This window comes from Octopus bimaculoides, chromosome 14, assembly GCF_001194135.2.
Source record: "Octopus bimaculoides isolate UCB-OBI-ISO-001 chromosome 14, ASM119413v2, whole genome shotgun sequence".
Lineage (NCBI taxonomy): Eukaryota > Metazoa > Mollusca > Cephalopoda > Octopoda > Octopodidae > Octopus > Octopus bimaculoides.
In genome coordinates, this window is record NC_068994.1 from 44,645,869 (window position 1) to 44,655,209 (window position 9,341).

At 36.9% G+C, this 9,341-nt stretch overlaps 1 protein-coding gene across 2 annotated transcripts in view; it reads right to left on the reverse strand.

Moving 5' to 3' along the window:
• The window catches only part of LOC106872900 (gastrula zinc finger protein XlCGF26.1), a 9,031-nt gene extending 4,672 nt beyond the window's left edge, over positions 1-4,359 (reverse strand). Inside the window, exons 1-2 of one of the 2 annotated variants that reach the window (XM_014920075.2) lie at positions 4,167-4,359; positions 846-889 (exon numbers count right to left, since the gene is read on the reverse strand). The gene's annotated coding sequence lies outside the window, so the exon portion shown is untranslated. The remainder of the gene's footprint in view (positions 1-845; positions 890-4,166) is intronic. The other variant, XM_014920076.2, reaches the window with a different exon arrangement.
• Between the last annotated feature and the right edge of the window lie 4,982 nt (positions 4,360-9,341).

The window sequence follows — 9,341 nt, forward strand, 5'->3', positions numbered from 1 at the left end:
TATATATATATATATGACGGGCTGCTTTCAGTTTCTATCTACCAAATTCACTTACAAGGCTTTGGTTGGCCTGAAGCTATAACAAGACATTTGCCCAAGATGCCATGCAGTGGGGCTGAACTCAGAACCGTGTGGTTGGGAAGCAAGCTTCTTACCACACAGTCATACTTGACAATGATGATCATATACAATCATCATGGAATGTATGGACAAGAGTACATTTGACAGATACACACAAGCGCACACACACACACATATACATGTATATGTACAAATTACTTGGTGACCTCACTAGTACCACACAAAGTAAGTACCCATTACACACTGAAAGCAGTTGGTATTAGGATGGGCATTCAGATATAGAAACTATACTGAAGTTGATATTGGTGCCTGACACAGTCTTGCAAGCACAATGGATTCTATCAAACAGTCCAACCCATGCCAGCATGGAAAAAACAGACGTTAAATTGTGAGAATGATACAGCAGGCTTCTTTCAGTTTCCATCCAATAAATCCACTCACAAGTCCTTTTCTTTAATTTCAATCATAGCAAACTGGCAGGGTCATGAGAGTATTCGATGAAATGTCTTGCAATATTTGTTCAAGTTCTGCATGCTCTGAGTTCACCACAGAATTTTAGTAAAGTCACAGACTTACATCTGATAAAAAAAATTGAGAATGTTCCACTAATAATCAATTATTTGAGGAAAATAAGGAAGTATTCTAAATTTTAGGACAGAAAATTTTAGAAACTTGCTCAAAACATTACAGCACTTTTAATGAAGTTGTTGACATTTTATTCGATCACTATCAATAAAACAATAAAAGCAGCTGACCAGACTTACCACTTATGGACAAACAATACAATTGTTTTCATTCAGAGAGTAAACTGTAGAAAAAAAAAAAAAAAAGATTTGATGTGATAGAAGAAGTCTGACTGAGAACATGCCAATTTTAGTCTAAATCAAGTTAAAAAGCAAACGCAACAGAAATTATGTTTAAAATTGTTTCCCTGTGTTAGAAGTTCACAACACAAAGACATAAGCATAATTGTATGGTTAAAAATTTTGCTTCTAAACTACATGGTCTCATTTTTCAGACCTACAGTAATTCACACAGGCAAGTTTTATCTTGTGTAGCCTAGGGCCACCTGGCATAAATTTATGTATGTATGTTTCCCTGTTTTTATTTTTTAAATTTCCTACCAATGGAGAAAGAGTTGTTTCTAACCAAGAAACAAGACTCCTTCATAGGAATTTAGGTATCATGAACAGGGTAATCTTGTTTGCTTGTTTGTTTGTTTGTTTGTTTGTTTGTTTGTTTGTATGTATGTATGTATGTATGTATGTATTTATGCTTAAATGCATGTATGCAAGTATGTATGTATGCATGTGTGTATGTATGTATGTGTGTATGTGTCTGTATGTATGTAGGTATGTATGTGTACATGTATGCATATACATATATGTACATGCAGATGGGTACAGGCATGAATGCCATTGCATACATAACTCTTATTACTTGATGGAGGTGTGTGGCTTAGTGATTAGTGTGTTGGACTCGTGATTGTGAGATTGTGGTTTCAATTCCTGGACCAGGCAACACGTTGTGTTCTTGAGCAAAACACTTCATTTCACATTGTTCCTGTCCTCTCAGCTGGCAAAAATGAGTAATCCTGTGACAGACTGGCGTCTCATCCAAGTGGGGAATTTATGTGCTATGGAAACTGGGAAACCAATCCTTATGAGTCGGCATGACTCAAGAAGGTAACTTTACTTTAGTTTAACCCTTTCGATACTAACCCGCCTGAAACCGCCTCTAGCTCTGTAGTACAAATGTCTTGTTTACAAAAGTTCTGAATTAAAATCTTCCACCAAACCTTAGTCACAGTTAATGTTCCTAACACTAGCTTAATGATAACTAAGTTGTTTTACTAAACCCTTTGTTATATTTAAAATTAATTGAAAGAAACAAAGAGCATCTCAAAATAAATACAGTAACGAAAGGGTTAATGGAGACATTTCCTTTCTTATCACTTGCTAAACATTTTTTGACAGTACCTTTGATAGATTCTATCTCTAATCTTCTGATTAAGTGTGTTCTCTTTGGTTTTGTCTAACCCTAGCTTCTCAAGATTAGGAACAAAGCAGTCAGTTAGCTATGTTACCAAGTCCTCCTACAATTATTGGTAGCAATCTAAATTTACAGTCTGAATAGAGTAACTGCAGATGCTCATTAGTTCGACATAGATGTTCTCTTTCTCACTAACCTTTAACATTATGTTGACACCTGCTGAACAACTGATTTCAACTATTATGCATAGTTTCTTTTCTCTGTCCCCAGTCAATATATCTCGTCTATTATGCTTGAATTTATTGCAGTCTTGACAGGGTTATTTCACTAGTATCCTTTCATATTATTTGTGGTTGTATTCTCCATATCACAGTAGCTTCTTATATTTGTCCCCTTAAGATTATCTTCTTTATGGATTTCATTATACAATGTTCAAGTCATGACATTATATCTCATAAGTAGGTAATACTGTGATTACATTTACAGACAACTATTCATGATTTCAATAACACCTTCTACATTAATTACACAAATCCTGCAGTGGTTGTTGCATCGAAGTGATTGACTTGCATTATGTAATTTGTGGTCATTTTCTGCTCCTGTATTGGAAAAGTATATCCTTCAAAGTGAATTCTAATGTCCTTCTTGTTAATCTAGGATAAACTAATCTGATTGTCAACATTGCAGACAGTTTGAAGCTTTCTGGATGAACTTTAAATATATGGATGAATATGAATGAATGTAGCTTCTGTTTTGATGACCTGCTGTAGTAGAATTATGCAACCTCTCTAGGTATATAACCTCGGTTGTCAGTTAAGGAATACTTTCTGATTTCCAACTGCCATGATATTCAAGCCAACAAGTGGGCCCCTGTTCACACTAAACTTGCTAGAGTTACTGAACAGGATTTAGTAAAACATGTGATCAAGCCATTAGCACAAAACTCCACCATTTTACATAACTTACACGGGAGACTCTACACGGTTGCTTGACTTGTTAGAACTAGCAGCTAAATTCCTCTTGATGCACCAGATGTAGTTCTATATATACTTAAAAAGACAGGTGGTCATGTCTGGAATGGTTTTGTTTATAAGTCTTCTTCATTGGGGCTGATCTACCACAGCAAAAATGAAACACTGCAAGGGGTAGCAAGCAAGTAAATTTATTTTTCTTTTGAATATAAATATTATTGAGAGCTTCACAGTGGCAATAAAATTTTGATCCACCTGCCTTTCTCTCTCTCTCTGTGTCTTTCTCTGTATATACTGAACATATCATATTGTAGTAAATTTACTATGGCAAAAAGAAACACAGTTCTGTATACCACAGCCGGCTGGTGGGTAAACATTTTTTTTTATTTCAAAAAAAATATTACCGGATACTTCACAGCACCTCTAAACCAGGAGCTCACAAAGTATAAATCCATCTCTCTCTCTATATATATATATACATATATATATATATATATATATATATATATATGTATGTATATATTGTGGCATTACATTTACACATGTGTAAAAAGGAATCAATCATAAGCTAGGAAAACATAAAACTAGATAGCTAAGTAGTTAAGTAGGTATGTTGCCTGATATATAGACAGGTGGGCTAATATAAAATTCAAATGAATAGGTAGATAAGTAGAGTGATAGTAACAATTATTACCGCTAAATGTAGATTGATAAATGCAGTTCTGAGTTTCAAAATGAAAAAGGCATGTGGCACTGGATGTAGAGGGCAAAGAAACTACAAAATTACTGAATATTTCGGTTGAGGCTACAGGTAACAGGTAGAATAAGGATGGATAAGGTAATAAAAATGCGTAGAATGAATTGTAAAGTTTTGCTTTTTTTTATATTAAAAAAAGTTAAGGCTGGGAAATAGAAATAACAGAAATGGGGAGGGGATAAACAGGAACGGGGAAGGGAGGGTATATGTGTATAAGAGTGGGAGATAAGAGGAAGAAAGACAGTGAAAGAGTAGGAGAGAAAAAAAGCCAGAAGTAGGAGTTAGAAGAAAAAAAGAGTGAAAGTATAAGGAGATGTTACATAGAGGTAGGAGGAGGGTATGACTAGACACATCAGTTTACCGACCTGAGCATTAGTCGACACATGAAGCAAGTAAATTTCAATTAGTCGCTACTTCGGATGCGACCTTGCAACCGCAGCGCTGGAAACAGGGTAGATTAGCAACAAACACAGTTGCACAGTGGGGAAGAAAATAATACGACGCACAGACAGACTGAAATATTTTTATTTACTACATTTTTTTCTACAAGAACTAACAATGAAGTCACTCTCGCGACAACGGGTGTGGACCAAGGGAAGTAACTTGCAGTTTCAAGCAGTTTCTCTCCGTTCTTCCTCACGGCAAACATATTCCACTGAACAAACCGTAAGATCCGAGGAAACCCGCGGAGGTCTGCTTCAGCCCAAAAATAAGTTAGTGTAAACAGTCCAGAGATGGAACAATCGGTTTACCATGAGGAAGAAGAAAGATCTAAGATTTCAAACTATTTGTATATTAAAGGAACCTACGGTATAGCTGTTTGTATATTCGATTTTCCTGACGCAGACTTTAATTAGTTTTCTTCGGATTTTACTGTTTTGCTCATTAAAAATTTTGCTTCCTGTAAATATAGTTTTAAATGTAAAGATAGTTTTTTTAAAAAGGCAATTTAAAATACTATCTTTCATTTCGTTAAGTATTTAGTCTTATAAAAATACAATTTCAAAGATTACGTTGTTTAATTGTTATTATTTACGTGCACAGGATGGAGGCGCAATGGCCCAGTGGTTAGGGTAGCGGGCTCGCGGTTTCGATTCCCAGACCGGGCGTTGTGAGTGTTTATTGAGCGAAAACACCGAAAGCTCCACGAGGCTCTGGCAGGGGATGGTGGCGAACCCTGCTGTACTCTTCCACCACAACTTTCTCTCACTCTTACTTCCTGTTTCTGTTGTGCCTGTAATTCAAAGGGTGAGCCTTGTCACACTGTGTCACGCTGAATATCCCTGAGAACTACGTTAAGGGTACATGTGTCTGTGGAGTGCTCAGCCACTTGCACGTTAATTTCACGTTAATTTGATCGGATCAACTGGAACCCTCGATGTCGTAGGCGACGGAGTGAAACAACAACAACGCGCACAGGTGTAGTTTGCGTTGTTAGGAAGTTCGCTTTTCAAATACTTGGTTGTCAGTTCGATCCTTCTGGGCAATGTCTTGGGGAAAGTGTTTTCTAGCACGAACTTGAGTTGATCAAAATTTCGTTTGTGGAATTTGATAAACGACAGGACTAGGCGGATACCTGTCGAGGTAACTTTTTATTTACAAGTTGACTTCGTTCGTCGTCCTTTTTAACATTTCCACCTATACCGTAGGTTCCTTTAATATACCATAGGTTCCTTTAATAATACCGTAGGTCCTCTTCATTGCAAGTATTCGGGCTAGGTTTCCAGTTTTAGGACAACTTCCAATAGTTACGGTAGTCATAAAAGAGACCCTAGGTACTATTTCGCCACTAAGCCATACAAATGCACACATATATCCGATGCTCTAATATCAATGTGTGGGTGTGTGAGACAAAAAAGTCAGAGAGAGTGTGTGTGCGCGTGCATGTATACACAGATCTGACATTGTCCAAAGTTTTATTATGGATCAACAGAGTTTATTTCTACATGTAAACTTCTTGAAATGGTGGACTGTTTTCAGCTGAATTGCGGCCATCCGAAAATAATTCTTAAATACTTGGAAGTATAACTCTGCTGAGGACAAAAACTCATTACCGTTAATAAAAATTTATTCTCAAAAAGAGCAAGGGAGAGAAGTCCCAAAACTTTCGGTCAACCATTTAAATTTTTGTGGAAATTATGTTTTGTGTTTCTTTATGAAGGCTATGATTTGTGGTTGTTTCGAATTAACTGAGATTATTAGATTATTAAACCCCAATTTTCTAATGATATAGTTATTTGACTAAATCCCTTCAAATTCTTGATGAAACACGTAGGTAGTAAATTGCATTAGTTTCAACTGTTATTTCCAGGAATGCTGCCCTAGTGGCTTCAAGGCTTATTCTTCTGTGACACGTCCAATTTACGTATTTTTGAAAATCAAAACTTTTAGTTTCCTTCTATCTAATGCTTGTCTTCACTTCCCATCGTATTCATTTTCATCTGCTTTAAACACACTTAGATTCTAAGATCCTGTTGCTGGAGACGTGTCAGGGCTAAAACCTATCAAACAAACGCAAAAACTTATATATTCTGGACATCTACTTGTAGCAGAGATGAGATTTCTATAGTTGATAGACAACAGATACGACTGAGCCTAAGTAGACGATAAAAATGAATCAGGTTAGCTAGATTTCACGTAGATGGAACGCTTTTAGTGTGGTTGCGATGTAGTTAACGAATAATTGAAGATAAACATTTGTGTGCTGCATGTTCAATTCACAAAATCATACGAAATTTGGTATCATTCTTCATTTTATTTGTTTAATCAGGGACATAGAATATAGATTTTTTTTTACAGCAGTTGAATGAACAACAGCATTTGAGAATTAACGAACATTTGGTCACTACAGCATGCTGATATGTAACATCACAACGATTCATAATTAGCGAGGACAGATTAAATAAATGAAATAAGAATGAATTTCCGTGAGATTTACCAACATAACTCATGTGGTACGTTCAGTTGTTATTAATTTTTCAATATTGAGAAACCATCGCATAACGAAAAACGTACAGTTATTAAAGCCCTTGATGTAATGGACATCAGCTGTGAACTGCGATACAAAGTCAGGGTGACTAATTACCCTTGGAGAATGTTTATTCATTGTAGAATGAAGAGCGAATATCAGTAGCTTATGGCCTGTATATATACAACAAAGTTCCTATCTTCTTGAAAGGGAAGAAAATGCTTATTGAAAGTATTCAATCTAGTAATGGCCAGTTTCGAGTGTCCCAGGAAAAGGACAAAGGTTGCCAAGAATTCTGGATAAATTGTTTTAAAATACCTCTGATTCCTACACCCGAAACATTCTCTCGTAGAGAAAGGGATGCATTTGGTATCGGGTAATTTAATAACGTGACCTGAGACCATTTCTTGTTAATCATGTTATACGATCGTAATTCATCAGATGTTAAGGGAATGTTCTCGTTTTTCTTTACCAATTACGTAACAATTCAGTTGAGGTGAAGTTGTTTCAGCACAGTGTGGAACAAAACGTTTGTATAAATTCTCTAAAAATTTACGGAAGAAGCCGGATATGATGTGAGAAATATAAGATAATTTACCTCCCACACGAAGACAATATAGATGCAGCTCAGGTTACGAAAGACGAACGTTATGAGATGCTTCTAGAAGACTGTAAAGATGCTGGTTGGAGTGCAGTAAACTTCACTGTAGAAGTTGGAAGTAAGGATTTTATTGGAACCAGACTGAGATGATGGCTACTGTCAATTGGTCTCCAAAATCGGCAAGCAAATGCCATCTTGAAGGAGATCCAAGCGACAGTTGAAAGGGCCAACCATTGGATATGGCCGAAAAGGAATGGTAAAACCTGACTGGAGAGGTGATGATCCTAAAGTAGACCTGAGATCGAATACCAGTCAGTCGAACCAGTGAGTGTGGGGCCTCAAATTAGTGAAGCTGGGGTACGCTGTAAAACCGTCAAGATGAAAGCTCCGAAACGGTGCACATTCTCTCCTGATGACACCTGACAGCTACTGATATCCGGTATGCGGAGTTTTCGACTGACTACACTTGCACAAATAAGTTGTTTCCAAGCGCCCTTAATGAAGTAGAAACTGGAAACTATACAACAGTTTCTACTTATAGATGGATATGTTGTATTCCATCTAACGTGACTCTACTCAGAAGGCTGTAATATCATTTGCCAGGAATACGGTATAAAGAAATACATGGAACTAGGTGGTAACTTTAAATGTCTTGAATGCCGGCCACACGTATATATACACAAGTTGAATGATAAATGGAAATGGTTGATGAACATTTATTCATATCTCTACATGCATCTGCGTGGGTTGTATGTTTGCTGTTAACCCTGGTGAGGAAGCTCACAAACAGTGATATATTAGAACCTGTGCAGTGTTGTCGGTGCTGTGTAGAGATGTTGTTGACTAGTAGTAATAGATTTTGCGTTAATATCACGTATCCATAAATTAGTCTCAATATCAATAACCGACTCGGAGGCCAAAGTGATGAAAAAACTTAGCACCAAGAATTCGATACGGAAGATTCGTTATAATGAAAATCCACCTGAAAACTCTCCGTAAGTTCAAGTCCAACGACTTTTTAGCATTTGTCGTCTACACAAAATGATTTTTTTTTCTGGACGTTTACAGCAGTCTAAGGATTATAAACAAATATTCAAGCTAGGTAGGACATGCTAATTAATATTCGTTACAAAAGCTGCTTCTGTTGCTAATAGCTAATTTACACACAGCTCGCCAGCTTTCCGTACACTACTGGCTGTTCGGTCAGCATTATTCTGTATCGGTTTTACAGAATTTCCGTCTAGCATTCGGTGATGATCTGCGATGCGGTGAACTCACGTACAACGGTTATGCCACCCGCCCGTATACTGACGGAATTTCGTCAACCGATAATAGGATTTCGATGCTTTTTAGTATTTGTCGTCTACACCAAATGATTTTTCGGGACGTTTACACCAGTCTAAGGCGTTGTAACAACACATCCAAGGCAAGTTGGATGTGCTAATTGACACAGATTCTTCTATGTCGTTGATTTTAAGCAATAAGTCTTTAATACCATTTCACAGATTTGACTGGCATTTTAATTGCACTGGAATTTCTAGTAAAAACAAGATTAATTATTCCTTTCTGCTTCGATGGCGTTGCACCCCATTCAACAGTCGCTAGCCAGTTGCTATTTTAACCAGCAATTATCGAATTGTTGATGTCTCCTCCTGACACGAACAAGCCAATGAAGGAGATTCACTTATCCAATGACAATCAGCGTTATCATCGCTTGATAACCGATGTTGATGTATTTACGTCCCTGTAATCTAGCGGTTCAGTAAAAGATATCGATAGAATTAGTACTAGGCTTACAAAGAATAAGTTCGGGTGTCAATTTCTTCGACTAAAACGCTTTAATGCGATGCTCTAGCATGGGCACAGTCAAATGAATGTTACAAGCAAAAGAATAAAATAATATATACATATTGAGAGAGAGAGAGAGAGAGAGAGAGAGAGAGAGAGAGAGAGAGAGAGAGAGAGAGAGAG